Raw genomic sequence first — 20,648 nt, forward strand, 5'->3', positions numbered from 1 at the left:
AAATCTAAAAAACCCCAAAATCCAATAGTGGAAGAAAATTTTTTGAAGGCTTTTCCTTTGCTATTGAGAGTTAGAGTTTGCTTTTCAATTATTTCCTCTGTGTTTTTTTTTTTATCTATACTAACAGGGCTTGCTTCACTGCCACACATTCTTGTTTTGTAAAATCTTTGTTAATTAATCCATGAAAATAAAACAGATCTAAGGGAGAAAAAAAAAAAAAGGAAAGAAAAACGAGAATCAGAAAAAAAAAACCCAAGGTGTGATATTTGGGACAATCAGCTAGAAGATTAATTTTCTTTAAAACTGATGAGCACTTTTAATTTGGGTCTCTGAATATAAATTTTAGTCTCTCTATAAATCCTTTACCTTTGGAGACCAGTAGCTAGAATAATTATTTTCAAGTCTTCTTTTGCAAAGATAAATCTACCATATACACTCAGATAATGCCTATCAAAACAAACCTTGCACTAAGGTGAACTATCATGCACTATGGATCACAGGTTATAGATGTGTATTTTAACAGCAGTTGTTCATGAGTAAAAAAGCCCATTGCTCAAAACCATTAAGGCTCAGAATGTGGTTGGCATGTCCTAAAGCAAGGCTCAGCTCTAAGTGTACAGATTATATTGTATTAAAAACAGGAAATGAAACTAAAGTAGCAAATGATGTGGCCCATGGAGAAGGACTGGGGTTCAATCTGCTGTGGGCTACTGTAGTTCAACCACTTTACATACACACTGTGCTTACTCTGCTGAAGAAATTGTTGCCAGTGTCTGGACAGGTGTCACAATCCAATCGGTGATGAACTCATGATAGTTCATTTACTTTGATCTTGAAGCACAAAATTAAGGCAACCAAAATGCCAAGGGGTTATAATTCAATCAAACAGTGTTACTTTATTATTTTGCCCGTAAAGCGGCACGCGATAGTGAGAGAGTAAAGAATAAGAGAAAGAAAAAGAAAAGGAAAAGAAAAAGAAAAAGGGGGAAATGAGGATTTGGTTACCACCAAACAAGTCCCAAAGGCATCCTTCTGGTCTCCAGTCCCGTACGGTCCTGCCGCTCCTCTGTCGTAATTTAAGATCCTCTGGAGGGAACATCTTAATGATGTCCATTCGGGAAGTCATCTTTTATGCTTCTTCACATCCCTTCACTCCCATTGTTTAAGGCCAATTTCCACCTTTGTTTTGCAATCCAAACTTAACTGTGCAGGCCTGAAAGGTCCCTGCTTTGCTTGCCAGGTTCCATCTGCGCCTGCGTCGCCTCACATTCAGGGGTCTCTTTCTGGTCCATTGGGTGACATCAAGACCCTTGACAAGCTTCTGGGCATGCTCTTCTTCATTGGCCTTTGTTTCAGGGAGGAGGTGGGGGGCAGATGTGACTAAGACAGCAGGTGAGAATCCATCTCTGGACAGCAACTGTTGTCCCCGGGTCAGAGAGACCCATATAACACAGTCCCTTTTAGGAGGCGGGGGCTAGTTTGGCTGAGGCAGCAGGTGAAGTCCATACAGCAGCCATTGTTACTAGTAGCGTCCTGGGTCAGAGAGAGCTTTGCAACACAATTCTTCTCCTCAGGCCTCTCTCCAAGTCATTGTCTATCTATTCGTTCTGTCAGGGCTTCAGTTCTACTGGTCCCTGATGGCGAATGTTTCAGGCAAATACTGTTCCACCTTCAGACTGACTCTTACAACAGGGTTGCACAGTCCTGTAAGACCTTGTGCCCACCATGCGCTGCAGACGTTGCTCCTGCATACAACTTCAGTTTTCATTCTAGCGTAGTCCTCTTGCACTCAAAAGAGTATTACATGACTTCGCATTTGGACAGATTTTTTTTTTTTTTCACTGCAAACAACCCTTCCAATACACTAGATGGAGGCACACCCAGAGATGTCTTCCTGATTAGTTTGTAAGTGAACAATCCTTTTTAAAGATCTGCCTTTTGGGGGTAAGTAACAAAAGTACCAATGAAATATTGATATCTTGCTTGTTGATTATATCTATTAACTCTTCATCTGTTGTTAAAATACATTAAATGCAAAGTAGTTAAATTTATGTCAGAATAACAAAATGTCACATAAATTATCTTGCTGCTGGTTTCCGTGTGGGTTTATTTTTCCAGTTTTCATGTACTAGCCATTACAGTTTGGATCTGTGATGCTGCAGTGACTCTTTTTTTAAGCATTAAGAACTCATATAAGCTTGGAGAATTAGAGAAACTTAAAGGATATGGATTTATATACATATATATATATCTACATGCACTGGCTGAGAATAAATTTATTGTTGATAATAAGAACACTTTTCTGTGTATTCTACTTGCCTTTGGTTGGAACTCTCATTTGCAATTTAGGCAAAGATTTACTTAACTATTTGGACAGTGGGTCTGATATTTGCAAGACAAACAACCACTGAGCCCATCCACAGCATCCAGATCTGTGCCAGAAATAACAAAAATCACAGAGTACAAATCTACTTCCCTAACTGACTGTTAAATGAATAAACAGTTGGCTCTGGGAGTAACAGCTCAGAGATTTTTATTCCAAAGGAGATCAATCTTTTGAAAAAACAAACAAACAAACAGACAAACAACATAATAACACCTATTTTCGTCTTTCTTTTTTTTTTTCTAAATATCAGAGCAGAAAATGTGTGAATATCTGCATATTGATTTTTTTTTTTACATTTTATGACATCATCCATATTTAATTATAAAATTAACAACTTGCACATACCTTTTTACAAAATCTTAATATGATTTGATATTACTGACAAGAAATTTTTTCAAAAATTGTATTGCTTTGTTAAAAATGACAAAAAAAATTCTTCCTAGACAGGTTTTTAATACTCATATGGGGTTTTATACATGATAACAGGTAAGGGGGATAAAACAAAGTGATCATCTATACCAAGAAAGTTTAGTATTTTTCTGATGAGAAGCGTGTCAATAATCTTAAAAAGAAAAGGTAAATCAACGAGAATGAAAGCTAAATATTTACAATTAAATTTACCCAAAGGAGTTATTTATGCTAAAGTCAATTAAACCAATATTAAAGCAGAGAAAAGTATGACACCAAGGAGAAATCAAGCAGTGTTGAGGTTGGGTGCTTCAGATTATTATCTAAGTTTGGGGAAGAGAAAGCATATTTGAAAATAGTATTTGAGGTAAAAAAAAAATAAAAATATTATTAATAACAGAAAGACAACATTGGATGAAGAAGTGGAGATTAAATGAAAAGAGATAAAGCACGTACAGTCCGAGGGAGATATAAAGAGATATGAGTGTTTTAAAAGTCTTAGCACAGAGTTATAGCTCTAATGTTGCAGACGGGAGGGAAAAACATAGGAAAGAAGGAATGAAGGAGAGATAAAAATCTACAGAAAAAAAGTGAAATAGTTCTCTGCAGTAGAAATAGGAATTTTTTGTTTAACTGTTCTGGATTTTTTTGTTGTTGTTTTGTTTATTTTGGGAGTTGGTTGGTTTTTTTGGTTTTAGTTTCATGGGCGTTGTTCTGTGGGTTTTGCTGGGTAGTATTTTTTTTTTTTTTTTCCCCAAGAGTATTCATGTTCTTTTGTTCATTTTATACAATAACATCTTGGAAGCTGGAAACTGGCTTCTCATTCAAAGGGCATCTTGCTCTTTCCTCTTGAGTAACATTGATTTTTGGTTTTGCCCTTCTTTTATTTTTTTTAATTCTTTTCTCTCTTCAGGGCACAAGCCAACACAGTTTTCCCTTATTCTATGCCAGGCTCATCACTGATGCAATTATATGCCATCAACAGAGCTCCAAACCAAGATTTTTTAGGAAAACTTGCCAACATAAAGAACACAATTTATGCAGCTCTGCAGCAATTGGGCACAAATGTAATAGATCCATACATAAACTATGGCTATTGTTTGCTTGCTTTTCACTTTCTTGGCAACAACATAATAGTTAACAAATACTGACTAGCAAGAGAATATTGTAACCGAGATACTAAAAAAAATTAAAAAGACAGTCTATTTTTCACCTCAGACTTAATTTAAACTAATTTATACATTTTTTTAATATATGTAATAATCTTAAATTTTTAATATCTAGTCATTACCAACTATTACGTTAGTCCCATTTGACTGATGAGAAAGAAAATATTAAGTGTAGCAGAGTAAATCTGTTCTTTAAATGGAAAAACCTACTAGGAAGAAATGGGAAACTACTTCTTTTCTCATGTTTCTATACCTGCTTTTTTTTTTTCTTTTTCTATTTAAAATCTTGTTGATGAACACAAGAAGTCTTACGTATGCTTTATTTTCAGCTAGTATTAAAATATTATTTGAACTTTCGTCCCAGTATATTGTTTAGTACCAGTATTACTTATATTTTAAAATAGTCTATGTTGAATATTTCATTTATCTATTGGACTATTAAATGGTTACAGACTAGAAATACAGTGGAATTTAAATGTAGCGATGTTCTTCAAAGAAAGGAGTGATATTAAGCCTTTAGCCTCTTCAAACTGTAGACGTAATAGAAAAATGTAGATATAAAAGAATGAGAACATTTTAAAACAAATATTCTTGTAATTTGAGACAGAGAACATACATTTACTCCTAAAAACTGTTCCTATTGCCAAATATCTGAAAGAAAAGACAGCAAGAGAGGCACTGATATGCAAAAAAGGAAAAAAAAAAAAAGCACAGTGCTTTCAGTCTGAAATTCCAGGTTTACCTCCAGTAGATATCAGTAACTAGAAAAAGGAACTGTCAGTTTCCTGAGCCTTTTTCAGTTATGGAGCTGGCAGATGGCTGGCACATAAATTGTGCTCTAGGAACCTGGAAGTTGTCTCAGGATCATTAATATGGATACAGACAAAAAGATGAGACCTTCCAGATCAGCTGACTATAAAAATATCTCATAGATAGATCACAAGCCTAAAATTCTCTAAAGATGGGCTAGACATCACATTTTTCGTTTGTGCATTGCTTTGCTTAGCCTAGCATATGGTCCAGATCTCAATATTTTTGATCTGTATTCATAAAGGCTTGGATTAATTCCAAATGCCTTTAGATATCTCAATGATCTTTAAGTTGGGAACCTAAATATGTTTTAATAATCTTTCAAATTTCCTCGACAGCTGATGAGGAGGTATAAGCCCTTCCAGTTTCCCTTTTTACTCTACTTAAAGTATGGATTTCCCACTGAATGCTCCTAAGTCTGTCTATTACCTAGATTTCTAACTTGGAATGGACTCCCTAAAACTGACCTCAAACATGAATGGATATAAACGACATTTGCCTGCAGCTTAGTGACTTCAGTGACCTGAAAGTGACATGAAGAACTAAACAGTTCTGCCTGCAAATTAGTAGCCAAAAGTAAAATGGAGAAGTAACCATCAATGGCAGATGGAAGGGATAATAGTTGATTATATCATCAATGGTCAAATAAGCAACATTTGATTGGTTGACCCAGGCAATTCCCAGACCAGGAGAGCAGTGATATAAATGCAATGCAATAAAGCAAACTTTGGGGACATTGTGCAAAGTCATCAGAACAGTAACCACTGAAAGGCCCTACTGACTTGAAGAAGCAGAAGAGCAATGCAGGGAGGAAACACCACAGCTTTGTCCTCTTCACTGTAACAGGGGAATAGCATAGTGTACTCAGATTTGGACCAGTCCTCATGAATGACCTGAGAAAATCTGGGTGCTCCCTCCTGGCTCATGTTGGCATGGGCACACGGGAGCATGATCTCTCTACTGTAGCTGTGTTGTGATGGTTAGAGTACTTGTAGGGCATATGTTTTCTCACTCAGGATAGAGATATGAAATACATCAGCTAATGTAATCTGAATCTCACCCTGAAGTGGCTAACACCGTGGGTCATTTCCTTGTAGAAATGAGCTTTTGACTCCTATGTTTACAATGGAGGAAATGATACTTTGAGCTGTGAAGGCAGGGTACAAAAACCACAGTAAATGTGTAAAAGAACATAGCAAGATAGAGGTGTCCTCTGTTTTACAAGTGATACATTAATCTAAGGTTATGTGGATGCCAACTAGTTTAATGATTCCTGTGATCATCTGCTACCAAGAATATTGCACCAGATATATCAGCTCATCTGTCATTACTCGTGAAATTACCCTTAATAATTGTTAGATTACTTAATTTTCTTCTCTCCTAAGATTTGTAATTATTTTGGTAACACATGAAATCTTCACCAACAGTGACTCAAGCAGAGGAATTTTGCGACTGAAATTTGAAGACAGTAAGGAAATAAGGAGTTACTGAAAATGAATACAAAAAAAAGAATTGATGAGATAACCAAATCTTGTATTATTTTAGAGATAGTCTTTACTACTTGAATATGTTTTAATATAAGTTAATCCATGGTGTTTTTTCCCAGATATTTCAAAACCATATAAGCAAAATAAGTAACTTCATGTTGTTGTTTTGGGGTTCTAGTTTTTGATGTTGTTATTGGGGTATGTTTTTGTTGGTTTTTTTGTATTAGTTAGCTATTATTTGAGTTTAACTCTAATGGCAAGATAATTTTGTTTATTATAGCTTCTAATCACATTTAATAACACTGAGAGGTATGGACACTGTTTTTTCCTGTTTTCCACATGTCCAACATGTCACAGAAACCCAGAAGACAGCTAAATGTGAGTTGCTGAAGGAAGTGCTGAGCATGAGTTTAATAAAATGGTTTCAAGTTGATGCTCCAATGAATATTTATTATTCATACAGAAAAGTAACAGTTTTGCCAGGGGAAATTGAGAAATGTGTCCCCAGATCAGAAAAAGCTAATACAGAATACAGTAAAAAATATTTTTGAAATTGCTGTACATATTTTTTCTATGCATGATTCTCAGTTTTCTTCTAACCTTGGTTTTTCTATCTCATCTTCCTAATTACATCTAATTATTTTTTTCTCCGTCATGTTGGACAACAAATCTGCTCCAGTAACTATGTTATCTTGAATTACTACCTCCTTTAACTTTGACTTTCAGGTAAGTTATTCCCTAAGGTCACAAGTTAGAAGTATTGGAACATTTATTCCTGAGGAAGAGGAGAAAAATTAAATGGAGTTTGCCAGTCAGGAGATGTAGTTCATATTACATTGCAAGTCCCCAATGTATAGCCATAATTTTGACCATTCCAATTCATAAATTGTTGTGCAGTGTTCAATATGTTAAGTTTATTTCAGGACAAAGATTGAAAAGAACATGCCTACCAAGAGAGTCCCTTCTGATTCCTTTATAAATAGCTAAGTTCCTGTTGTCCATTTTGAAATACATTCATTTAAACATTAATATTTATGAATATGCAATAATTTGAGATAGTTTTTATTAGGAATAAAATTGTACAAGACAAAAAAATATATATTATAATGTTTATATTCAGAAATTTTATTTCAGTCTAAGGGGGTCAGAGGTAATGAAAGATCAGACATGGAGAATACATATTCTCTGTATTCATGTAGTAAACAGTATTTTGCTTGCATGCTAGTAAAAGAACAATTGATAAATGTATATAATGGCTTCAAAATGATCCTTTTAAAAATCAAACTTCATAAACAAAGTTGATATTAGCATTAGAAGATGATAAACAGCTCAGTCAATCGATTAACCCTTTTAAGTTACCACTGTCCTCAAACCAAAATAAAATTAAAAATGAATAGATCAATAAATACATTTAAAGTTTGCCCTTTTTGGACATGAATATGCTTGCCATATGAAAGATATTTATGGCATAACTTTTGAGACTGTGTTTCCTTCTCTTCCTATACAGACTTACAGGAGACCAAAATACTCTTCAGGATTACCATGTTCTATGGTCACCCAGTATTCAATTCCTCAGCAAAGAGGTACTTGTACTTTCCATTTAAAGTCTTCCAGACTGTATTTTATTTTTTGGTGAACAAAACTATGGTTATTTCCTGTACATTTTATTTGAATAACAATGTATTTTCTGTGAAGCTAATAAAGGAAATAATTAGCTATCAATTATTTGTTTTCCTGAGTTCCAAATTCCTAGTTTTTTTTCATCCCATACGTATTTGAAACTTTATTTACTTCTACATTTTCTTTTGAAAAATAGTTGAAAGCCTTTAACTTCACACAGACATTTCATTTCAGCTCTACCATTAAATGAATTTGACACTTGCAAAGTATTTCTCAGAATTGAAATATTCATTATACATATTATTTTTAAGATTGCAAATTAAAAACTGCATTTGTTTCCTACTTGTACCTTGTTTGGCAGGTTCAGAATTTGAAGAAGTTACAGGACAAAACACTATTTTACCTTAGAAGTTGCCCTTACAAGGTAATTGGTAAGAAATTTGGAAGCTCGATGTGACAAGGCTGCCACTTTGCTTATGGTAAGACAAATGGTTTTATTCAAAGATTCCTCTTTTGAAGCTTGAATTTCTTTGAAATATTTTTTTGATCAGGGCCTTATTGGTATCCATAAATAAACATTGAAATGCAAGAGCAAAAGGTCAAGATTTATTTGCATTGTTAAGTCTCTCATTTTCAATTAAATAAATGGCTTAAACTGTTTCTACGGCTTCAGTCAAGTTATCACCTTATAAAAAGAAGACTTTAAAAAACAGTCACCTACAAATGCAGTTGAAAGAGTGGTGACAAATCAGTGAGAATTAGCAGACTAGCACACAATAAACAACGGATTTTCTCCAAGGTGACTTGCATAACAAAGAGAACCATACTAAGTGTTCCTGACAAAAGGTAAAATAGAATTCCCCTTTCTTTAGTGAATTTTTCGTTTCAGATTTTTTTTTTTTTCAATCGACATAATCACCAAGAGTAGAAACTAAAAACTGATAATGCCTCAACCAACATTCTTTTTCATGTTTTGGGTGAGGCACCCAAAGTGAGTGGAAAAAACCCAAACCACCCTCTCCTATTTTTGCAACAAAATACAAAAAAATATGCAAAGTATTTAAAACACAAAAGGTGTATCTTGAAATCCGTAATCTGAAGTTTAATATGACCGTTCAGAGTGAACTCAGAACTTGTCAAAACCCCACCCTGATACGTACAAAAACTATGTTTTGAGCTATAATTCAAAACTTTGATATATTTATACTGGCTTTCAGTTTTACAGTGTGAAGACACCTTACCTTGTTTTTGAAAAGAAGAAATGGTTTCTTCTTGTTTTTGAAAAGAAGAAATGGTTTCCAAGGGTATAACAGCTAACTGTAGAAGGAAGGGAATTTCCTGATTGTATAGAGGTGTTATTTATACCTCTCTGACTCTGTGATCTTATTTCAAGCGTCTGGAAAAAAAAAAAAAAGACTGTGAAAATTCATTTCTACAAAAGGAATCTATTTTGTGTACATTGAAACTACTACATAACAAGAATCACAGTACTGAAAAAGGATAGAAATTAGCAATTTGCTAAAAAACCATGTTTCTGATCAAACTAAAAAGCTAATGAAGATCTAAGGATACCATAGGGAGTACAGAGTGAAATCAGTTGCCAATGTCAGTGATTCTTACTTATGATGATTTGTATAGTTTCCAGATGTGAAAGAGGACTAAATTATTATCTTTAAATTATGTATACATTCACTTCAGCTTTGAACATATAAAAAACAATTTACAACTGTATCAAAAGCTTTTAACTCAGGGGGTGTCAGTTCTTTTGGGATGTCAGTAAGAAAGGTGACATGACTCAAAGCTACTTGTCTAAATTTTTGAGCAAAGGATGGCAATTACAGAAAACATGACAGTAGTCAAGAAGAGGCTTATCCAACATTGCAACAACTGTGATTCCTAGCATCAGGAGGGAGGTAAGATTGGTTTTACCTTTTCTACAATTTCCATCCTTTACACAATACATTAGTTAACCAGCCTTGAGTTTTGATGCCTTTCTTACTGAGATTCCAAAAGAATCAATACCTCCTCACTGAAAAAAATACCAGGAGTAGCTGGTTAGTAAGAAATGTTCTTTTGGAAAACCAATACAGACCAAAGCCTGAGTGGGTGCCTGGTTGGCCTTGCACACAACTGTGGGAATGAGCAGCACAGAGATTACCCTGGATATCTTCCCCAATGATTCGGGGAAAATAGAAGAAATTATCAACTTTTCAGGACCCCTCCTGACATTTTAAAGTGTTTAGAAAAGCAGGGTGTAGATGTGATGAAAAGGCAGCAAGATTTGGAGAGAGTATAGTTGTTCACTTGCCTCTTGTGGTTATGGGACACTTTGATGCAACAATGTAAAGAGATGAAGAGCAAATACAAAAGAACACAGAGGCACTGGAGAGGAAAGTCCAGGTTATGGACATGGGGAGGAGGGACCACTTAGCCCTGAGTTCAGGAGATTCTGCTCCCAGGTGGTTATTAGGGTGGAGACATTTGGAATGTTTCTAAAGACTGGACCAAGGAGTCCAGTGATGAGAATGGGAAATCTTCCTCTGCTTCATCTCTGGTGCTAAGCAAGCCAAACATGTACTTTAGACACCCCTCAGTGTATGATCCATCTGTGAGACAAAACTTGGCTGATTTATACTGACAAAAATTGGGTGAGTGTCTGGGACAGTGGTTGTTATGCATCTTGGATCTCAGGGCCAGGGTGGGTGGGAGAATACTGTGCATTTAAGCCCTTAAGAGTTACTGTGGTTAGGCACATCTTTGCAAAACCTTGTGATCACCCAACAGCTGAAAAGGGCTCAGGGGAATATTACTTGTTCCATCTGGGAGTGACTTTATTAAAATGTCCAAGCACAGTACCACTCCCCTTGTGATTAGGATGATAAACCAGTCTCATGGAAGCAAGTGGAGGAGGCTGGGCATACCTTTGGGAGTTCACTGTGAAGCAGGGAATAGGTTCCCACACCTTTGTGAGACCAGATACTAAATTGTTCACCTCTGGTATGAAGTTCCATTTGTTCACAGGCATCATCTTCATACTAAAAGACATCATTTTGTCTTATTGGTGACTGCTGAGGGAAAACCTGTTGCAGATAGTATCTTCCCACGAGGAAACTTGGCTAAATACCAATCCAAAAAGCAAAGTCTCAGAACATGTACTGTCAATGCACAGAAACCTAAAAGGAAAGTGACCCATATTGAAATGGTCTTAGCACTCCTTCAGGAAGGTACACCTGAAAAGGAAGGTGATGGAAAGCCTATTGCCTACTATTGGGACCTATATAAGCAGCTGAAAAATAGTCCATCAAAAGATATGTACTATTGATCTGATGACAGCATTGGTTCCCTTTGCTAGTCAGGTGGAGGAGGTGAAAGAAAACACCCAGTCTGGCACCTCACTGGATCTAATCTCCATTGTGATTTGAAAAAAATATCCAAATTAACATTGGGATTGATTAGGCATGTCAAACCTCCATGCGTGCTTGGTGGCTGTATTGGGACAGGAGGATCATTGATCATAAATCTCACTAGTTGTCTATTAGAATGAGAACAAAACCAAGCCAAAACAACAACAAATCAATCAAAACCAGACAAGGAACAACAAAAACTGGCAACAGATCTCTGTAGCATACAGGGACTGAAGTAACTGAAATTCACAGGGAACCTTCCTATTACCCACAAGCTCACCTTACAGGTATATATTTATTTGGTTATTCTGAAGAGCCATCCCATAAAGCCTACCTCATCCTACAACTGGGAAAATACACAACATTTATTGCGCTGAGTAGGCATGACTCAAGTTCACAGATAAATATTACAGGATAATATTTTGTTGGGTAAAACCTTTTTTACCCCAGGCGGAAAATACTTTTTAGGAATTCAGAATATTGATGGATTAAGTATTTTACTGCGTCAGTTGTTTTACCGCCACCTGCAAACCCAGTAGCCTCGAAACAGTATCAGTTACCCAGGGAGGCAAGCTGAAATCATTCAGATAGACTGTTGTTGGAGATGGGTAGTATCTGGCATACCACTCTCCCTTTAATAGTCCTGTTTGGCCCATAAAGAAGCCAGATGGTTCCTGATGCATGATGGTAAATTACAAGCTAATAAATAAAGCTGCGTCTCCCATGGCTGCAATTGTCCCGGACATAGTGACACTATCTGAATACATTGAGATAGAAGCTGGAACATGACATGCTGTGACAGATATGGTTCACACTTTCTTTAGGGTATCCATTACTGCAGAATCCCAGGAGCAATTTTCCTTTTCATGGGAAGGACTACAATATACTTTCACTCTCCTGCCTCAAGGGGAATTTGTATAACCCTACTATCTGCTACAGGCTGGTGGCACAACATCTAGAGGACAATAACATTTCTCTAGCTTGTAAACTTTTCCATTATATGGATGTTACTATTATTATTGGGTCCACTGAGCAGAAAGTGGGAAAAAGTCTTAGCAATGTTGTGGATATCATGCAAAAACATAGATGGGGGATTAATCCAAAAAGGACACAAGAGCCCACTAGAGAAAGCATGGCAGAAACCCCATTGCCTGTCCAAGCAAATTATCTTACATATGGCTGAACCTCCAAAATGAAAATGAGATATAGAGCTTTGTTGGAATCCTGGATTACTGGAGAAAATTTTTGCCCCATCTCACACAGATCTCATGGTCGTATCATATATACAGGAAAAAGACCCACTTTGAATTGGGAAAAGTTATAGAGCAAGTTTTGTACAAGCTATACAGGCTGCCTCACATGCTGTGACTTTAGGGCCCAGATTTGACTAACAAACTCTTGGATTGCAAGCTCTAGGATCTGAAAATACTAAGTCCATTGGAGCCTTTGGCAGTGAGTGGAGGCAGATCCTTCTCAGGTTCCAGTCTTAACACCTTTCTACATCAACTCAAAATTATACCTCTTTTTGAAATTCTACTTTCAGCTGCATATTGGACACTGATAGAAGCTGAACAGATGACTCAAACTGAATGCATTAGTCTTATTGTCAGATTACCCGTCCTACCAGTAATAAGGCTTGGAAAATGCAAGGTGCTGTTAAGTGAAAATGTTACAACCCCACAGATGCGAAGATAATGTACTGGTTTTGGTTAGGACATAGAGTTGATTTTCTTCACAGTATCTGGTATCACGCTATGTTTTGGATTTGTCCTGAAAACAGTGTTGCTAACACATGGATGTTTCAGTTATGCTGAACAGTACTTACATGGTCAAGGCCTATTTTACTTCTCATTCTGCCCCACCAACCAGTAGGCTGTAAGAGCACAAGAAGCTGAGAGGAAATATAACTATGTCAGCTGAGATGATGGCACCTTAGGCAGAACACTGAAGAAAGCGTGAAAAGATCTACAGGTAGCGAGTAGTGAAGAAAAAAAAAAAGTGAAAGAGACAACACTGTGAATTTCAAGGTGAGAGAAGCAGGAGCAGGAAGGGGTGCTCCAGGCATCAGAGCAGGGATTCCTCTGCAGCTCATGGAATGGACTACTTGTACCCTTTCTATAATTTATTTACTCAATAAATTAGTTAACCAGCCTTGAGTGGCAGTGCATAACAGCTGTACTTTTCTATAATATTCTAAGTGTATATGGTACATATTAATACAGCCTTAAAACCAGGAAAACTTAAGATGCTGAAAAGTTCCAGCTATTGTGTTACTCTTCTATGAACTGCCTGGCAGTATTGAGACAACATCAAAACTTATCCTTCATGCAAAGTTGCCACGCTGATTCATCATATACTGTTTGATGTGAGAAGGACTGTGTCTATTTCATCACAAATTCATAGCATTTAATGTTGACTATTTAAAATTTTTGGGGCATTATTGTTAAACAAATGCTTCATATTTTTATGTCATGCCGTGGGTATTTCAATTCCTTTTTTTCTTTTTTTTGGATCATCCTTTCATCTATCCCAAATATCTTTATAAAATATCAGATTTTTATTTTTTAATTTTCATGCATGGAAACACGCATAATTGATTTATCATAATAATGGAAAATTGTTGACTTACTGTCAAGAAGAAAGCCTGAGAATTTCTTAAATGAACTCTCTGTTTTTCAGGTTAATGTGAGAGAATTGAAATGTACTTTCTAATTGGTAAATGGATGGATCGCTTGGAGATGTACTGCAGGCTACAGCAATAAAAGGAGGGCTTTCATCCTTTATGCATTTATATGGCCATTTGTTTGCTGGTAACATTATGATCTACCATTACGAGAGCTGCTGATTTAGATGATAGTGTGAAACACCTAGACCTTTACGTCAGTACCTTGAGGTGAGATGTCCCCTAAAAGAAGAACAAATGAGTGAAATGCAAAGCATTTTAAAAACAAGAAAAACAAGGGTATAATTTTGAAATAATGGAGTAAATATACTGGAGGGGGTATGAAATTACATAATTATGAACATTTTTAGATATATTTTTTACCTTACAATATTACTTTCCTGACAATACTGTTCTAGTAAATAACTTTGATATCTTTTCTCCACAAAAACAATCTAAGAAATATAGGAAAAAAAAAATTAAGGTTAATCTTGTCATAGATACTGTTTCTTCTTGTGGTTGCATATTCCAAAAGAGTTTCCTAAGTTTTATATTATTATATAAATACACTATCAATTCTATTTTATTATACTAAATGGCTGTTTCCATACTATCTTACAACCTTGAATCATATTAGTTAACAAAAACAAAAGCAACACTTTTAAAACTGTATCAAACTGGCACTTAGATTTTTACTGGATTTTAGTTAATTACAGATAAGGTAGGATATTCTGTGTTATATGTCAGGAAGGACACTAGAAATTCTCCAGGAAATTATATTGCTCCAGTGGCATCAATTTGCATTATTTTCAATATAGATTTGAGCTGCAATGTTCCCACTCAAATTCCAGAAAAATCTGAATCACACATTATAGATTGAAATTTCACATTTGAAAACTTGGTGTCTCAAAATCCTTCTCACCTGTCTTCCAGACATACTGCCACAACAATTTTCAGCATTACAGGTAATTCAGGTGTAGATAATAGTAAGAATTATGCCTGAATTAATGAGTAATATATGTTTTGACCTGTTCCTCTTTGGTAAAAACCTCCGTGAAGTCCATTGCTTTTGTTCCCATATCTCCCTACCAAAAAAGAAAAAAAAAAAGACAAACAAACAAACACAAAAAAAAACTATGACAAAAAAAAACAAACCTTGGTGCTGCTGGGTTTTAGTTGGTGCAAATAATGTGTCATGCTTTATTTTAGTGTAGAAAGATTTTTAATTTCTTGAAACAGAGTTGAATTGTGATCAATTTTCACATCTGATTTTTTTTTTTTAATTGTAATGCACATTTTTTCTTTTTAGTTTGGAGTTCTGTTTTTAAAATTACTATAAGATTTTAGAATGAAAGATTCTCAGAGAATTTAAGTTCAGTTTCCTGTATTCCTGTGCTGCTCTGTCATGTTTGTTGAGATGTGCTGTTATAGGGGAATAACACTTTACATTTTAAGTTTCCCAGTTCTTACAATGCAGAACTCACGCAGGTCTCTCTTACCTCATTATGGCTATCATTTTTCATGCCATATATTCAAACACAATGAAAAGCATTACCATCACATTTTATTTTCCTCTCAGCTGTGATAATTGGAGTATGAGTTAAGAATATTTGCTGGTATATGGAGAGTCTGAAAGTGGAAACAACAAATGCTACTAAGGAAAAGGTAGTTGATTTCCTCATTTGCAAATAAATCAAGGGTCTTTCTTCTTTCTTTTCTTTCTTTCTTTCTTTCTTTCTTTCTTTCTTTCTTTCTTTCTTTCTTTCTTTCTTTCTTTCTTTCTTTCTTTCTTTCTTTCTTTCCTTCTTTCTTTCCTTCTTTCCTTCTTTCCTTCTTTCCTTCTTTCCTTCTTTCCTTCTTTCCTTCTTTCCTTCTTTCCTTCTTTCCTTCTTTCCTTCTTTCCTTCTTTCTCTCTCTCTTTCTCTTCTTCTCTTTCTCTCCCCTTCCTTCCTTCCTTCCTTCCTTCCTTCCTTCCTTCCTTCCTTCCTTCCTTCCTTCCTTCCTTCCTTCCTTCCTTCCTTCCTTCCTTCCTTCCTTCCTTCCTTCCTTCTTTCCTCCTCTCTCTCCCCCACTCCCTCCCTTCCATCTTCAAAGAGCTTACCATAGCAAAAGGCCAATTTCACAACTTGTTTGAGCTTTGATAAATGTGGCCCACATATGTAAATAATACTGACAAATATATGAAATTATTGAAATAAAAAATGTGAGACAAATACTTTGATAAATTGAAAGATGCTTCTGGGATAATGAAAAATTGTGGTTTAGTCTATAAATGAAAGTAGCTTGCTTGTCTCAGCTGTTTTCTTTTTGGAAACAGTCCTTTATGATTGTGGCACACTGCATAGATCTATATATATTTTAGCACGACTGTCTCCTAGATACTGAGTTACTCTTTGAGAGAAGGCTGGTCAGTCTAGCTCATTGTAAAAGTGGATTAGCTGAACATTTTTTGGAATTCCGTGTTCTTTCCACTTCAGGAGCTTATCTGTGGGCTACAAAATATTTCTGGTACTATCAATTCATTGTCACTTAAAATTGTTAATTTTCTAAAAAACAACGTAAAAATTGAATTATGAAAAAAATCAGAAAGAAGCTATTTAAGGTTTTTAAGCTAGTAGAAATTACAGTCTATACTTGCATATCTAAAAAGAAATATATTACATAATGTTTCAGCACAGATGACATTAAAGCTGCTATGCCCTCATTGTCAAGCCAAGTTAGAAAATCGTATTCTCATATTTCAGTTTCACACTGTTTAACATTTCAAAAACTTAACATAAAATTTTTGGATACTATCAGATTGGAAGATGAGTTCCTAGTCAAAATCATACTAAATCCCACTGTAAGCAAAGAGCGGGTTCATGACCACTTGAGGAATCTGAACTTACATAAATCTATGGGACTTGATAAGATAACATCCCAGAGTCCTGAGGGAATTGACTGATGTGGTTACCAAACCACTCTCCATGTTATCTGAGAACTCATGGCAGTGAGGTGAAATCCCTGGTGACTGGAAAAAGGGAAACAACACACCCATTTCTAATAAAAAAGGTAGAAAGGAAGACCCCAGGAACTGCTGTCCTATCAGCCTCACTGTGCCTGGGAAGATCATGGAATAGGTCCTCCTAAAAGCTATGCTAAGGTACATTGAGGACAGGGATGTGACTCAGGACAGCCAGCATGGCTTCACCAAGGGCAAGTCCTGTCTGACCAACCTAGTGGCCTTCTATGATGGAGTGACTAGATCAGCGGACAAAGAAAGGGCTACAGATGTAATCTGTCTGGACTTCTGTAAGGCCTTTGACACGGTCCCCAACAACATCCTTGTCCCTAAATTGAAGATGTATGGATTTGATGGGTGGACTGTTTGGTGAATGAGGAACTGGCTGGATGGTCACACCATATGTGGCCAGCAGTTTGAGGGAGGTGATTTTGCCCCTCTTCTAGGGCCTGTTATGACAGGAAAAGGGGTAATGGTTTTAAACTAAAAGAGGGGAGATTCAGGCTAGACACGAGGAGGAAATTTTTTATAACGAGGGTGGTAAAACACTGGAACAGGTTTACCAGAGAGGTAGTAGATGCCCCATCCCTAGAAACACTCAAGGCCAGGCTAGATGGGGCTCTGAGCAACCTGATCTAGTTGAAGATGTCCCTGCTTATTGAAGGTGGGGTTGAACTAGATGACCTTTAAAGGTGCTTCAACCCAAACTATTATATGATTCTATGATTCTACATTCTTATTTTGACTAGTCTTTCTGAGATAAGAACAGGCAAAGGTATTAAAAATAAACTGTCTTTGAAATAATTTTACCATTCATTCTGTGCTTCCCTTGTAAATGTTGAACTGTAATCACATTTTACTTAGCAAAAATATAAACCCCAAAAGACACCACAAAATCCCACATCTTCTGTTCTGTTCATTTAAATCGAAGAGAGTAATCTACGTTAATGGTATGTTGCACTCTGGTTTATTTTTGATACTATCAAAATTAATATACTTGCATTTAGCTTGTGAGTGCACTGGCCACAACAAACAGAGGTATGGGAAGGTTCTACTTCCTTTGCATAGCCTGAGACAATTCTTTCTCTGTTTTAGATTTCACTCCAGTTAAAGAGTTAAGTATGTCATATCCATGTTTAGTATTTGGAATTTGCTACAAAATTCCTTTTGGGGGCCTCTAAAATATAAACCTAAATCTATAATGACAAACTTAGCACTCTACAGACCATCATCTGTCTGAAGACAAAGTGGCATGCTACAACCTGTATACACTTCCCAGAATTACACCACTACTTCCACTAAAATAACCTGATCGTGAAACAGTCTAATTGGAAACAGTTCCTGTAAGACAATGTCCAAAACCAATGTCTTAAACATTATCTGGGAGGGTGGTAATTGTTCTGAGTCAAAATTAGAAATCGTAAAACAAATGGTTATGTGCTAGTGCTTAAACCTGAGCCTGGCCCCACTGACTAAACTAATATATATGTATATCTATAGCAAGGTCATTCCAGATTGAAATTTCAGTAGCCATTCAAGGAATGGCTTCATGACCCTTCGAACTTTACAACTTGTTGTCATTTATCTTTGTTTCCCACTCATGCTAAGTAGAAAATCCACAATTTATCAAGAATTGATCCATAATTAGTTAGGTTTCATCATTATTTATTTCATTAATAACCTTCCATTATGTTTAATCATAAAATAAATTTTCTCATCAGGTTTTTTACATCATATTTTTGTGTCCACCAGAATGAACTGTGATATTAAAGACAATAATTTTAACTAAAATTCTCCTTTATCTTGTTACACGTTTCTACAGAAGAATTATTTAAATACTTTATATGAACTAAAATATACTTGTATTTGCAACAGGGAATGTGAAAAAACATCCAAAACCTATTATTAACTTTCTTCGTCTCTTTCACAGAATTTGAGTACAACTGTCAAGGATTCTTTCAGCTTTGGAATTCTCTTTTATCAATGTCATGCTTTGTCTTTATGTACACATGTATCCACTTATACTTCATCTTCTAGGTTCCCTGTGATACAGCTTAATTTATAATTTTCCAGTACTGTTTGATTGGCTTTGTCTTTTCCACATGTATATGACTTAGAGCAATAGGGAAAAAAAAAAAAAAAAGGTATAAGAAAGGATAAACAAGAATGATTAGGTGGAATAAGCATGTTCCAACAGGACCGTCATGAAGTTCAAAGAGAAGTTTAAATGCCTGCACCTAGAGAATAACAACCCCAAGACACTCAGCATGATCGTGAAACTTAAGGAAGAGTTCAAGACACTGAGGTCCATCAGGGAGCGTGAAAAGGAGATTAATTGGTGGAGTAACTCCCTGGCGTGCCAGTCAGAAAGGTCCCAGGGAGATAGCCCCCCAAAAGGTGATGGACCCCCTGCACTGTCGGGCAGACTGGGGAGACCCAAGAAAGCTGGGACAGGAATTAGCAGGGCTCATTTGGAGAGCTTTAAACTAGATTTAAAGGGGTGTGGCGTTGTAGCTGGGCTTACACCAGTGGGGCAGCACTCTAAAACTGATGAAGATCGGGGGGCCTCCCATACCCCTAGGATGAAATCAGAGTGCTCAGCTCGCTCCCTGAAATGCCTGTACACCAATGTGTGCAGCATGGGGAGTAAACAGGAGGAGCTAGAAACCTGTGTTCAGTCAGGAAATTATGATCTGGAGGCAGTTACAGAGACATGGTGGGACAGCACACATGACTGGAACATGGTCATGGATGGCTATGTCTTTTTCAGGAAAGACAGGACAGCCAGGTGTGGTGGTGGAGCTGCTCTTTACATGAGAGAGCAACTACAATGTATTGAGGTACGGATGAGGAGCATGTTGAGAGTCTACGGGTAAGAATTAAGGGGCAGGCTGGCAGGGGTGATACTGTTGTGGGTGTCTATTGCAGGCCATCAGATCAGGGTGAGGAGATTGATGAGGCCTTCTACAGGCAGCTGAGAGCAGCCTCAGAGTCACAGGCCCTGGTTGTCGTGGGGGATTTTAACTTCCCTGATGTTTGCTGGAACGACTACTCAGCCAACCAGCCACAGTCTAGGAGGTTCCTCCAGTGCATTGACGATAACTTTCTGACACAAATGGTGGAGTGGCTGACTAGGAGAGGTGCACTGCTGGATCTCATCCTCACTAACAAGGAGGGTATGGTTGAAGCAGTAAAGGTCGAGGGCTGCCTGGGTTGCAGCGAACATGAAATGGTGGAGTTCAGGATCTCCTGTGGCAGGAACAGAATAGCAAGCAGAACTGCAAACCTGGACTTCAGAAGGGCAAACTTTGGCCTTTTCAAACAATTGCTAGGGGACATTCCATGGGCAAGGGTGCTTAAAGGTAAAGGGGCCCAAGATAGTTGGTTAGCATTCAGGGACTACTTCCGCCAAGCTTAAGATCAGAGCATCCCAACACGTAGGAAGTCAAGGAACAGAGCCAGGCGACCTGTGTGGTTAAACTGGGAACTGATGGGTAGCCTCAAGTAGAAAAGGAGAGTTTACAGGTCATGGAAGGAGAGTCTCGCCACTTGGGAACAATATAAGGCTGTTGTCAGATGATGTAGGGAGGCAACTAGGAAAGCTAAGGCCTCCTTAGAATTAAACCTGATGAGAGGTGTCAAGGACAACAGAAAGAGCTTTTTCAAATAAATGGCAGATAAGCCAGAGGCAACGTAGGCCC

General features: G+C 36.8%; 1 long non-coding RNA gene across 1 annotated transcript; it reads right to left on the minus strand.

Annotated features, from left to right (window-relative positions):
• Positions 1–651: 651 nt before the first annotated feature.
• Positions 652–10,877, minus strand: LOC139826979 (uncharacterized). The gene is made up of 3 exons (XR_011737147.1): positions 10,802–10,877; positions 9,122–9,276; positions 652–1,935 (listed from the first exon to the last, which is right to left on the minus strand). It is a non-coding gene; the product is annotated as an uncharacterized lncRNA (long non-coding RNA).
• Between the last annotated feature and the right edge of the window lie 9,771 nt (positions 10,878–20,648).

Source organism: Patagioenas fasciata, chromosome 1 (assembly GCF_037038585.1).
Source record: "Patagioenas fasciata isolate bPatFas1 chromosome 1, bPatFas1.hap1, whole genome shotgun sequence".
In the NCBI taxonomy this organism is placed as follows: domain Eukaryota; kingdom Metazoa; phylum Chordata; class Aves; order Columbiformes; family Columbidae; genus Patagioenas; species Patagioenas fasciata.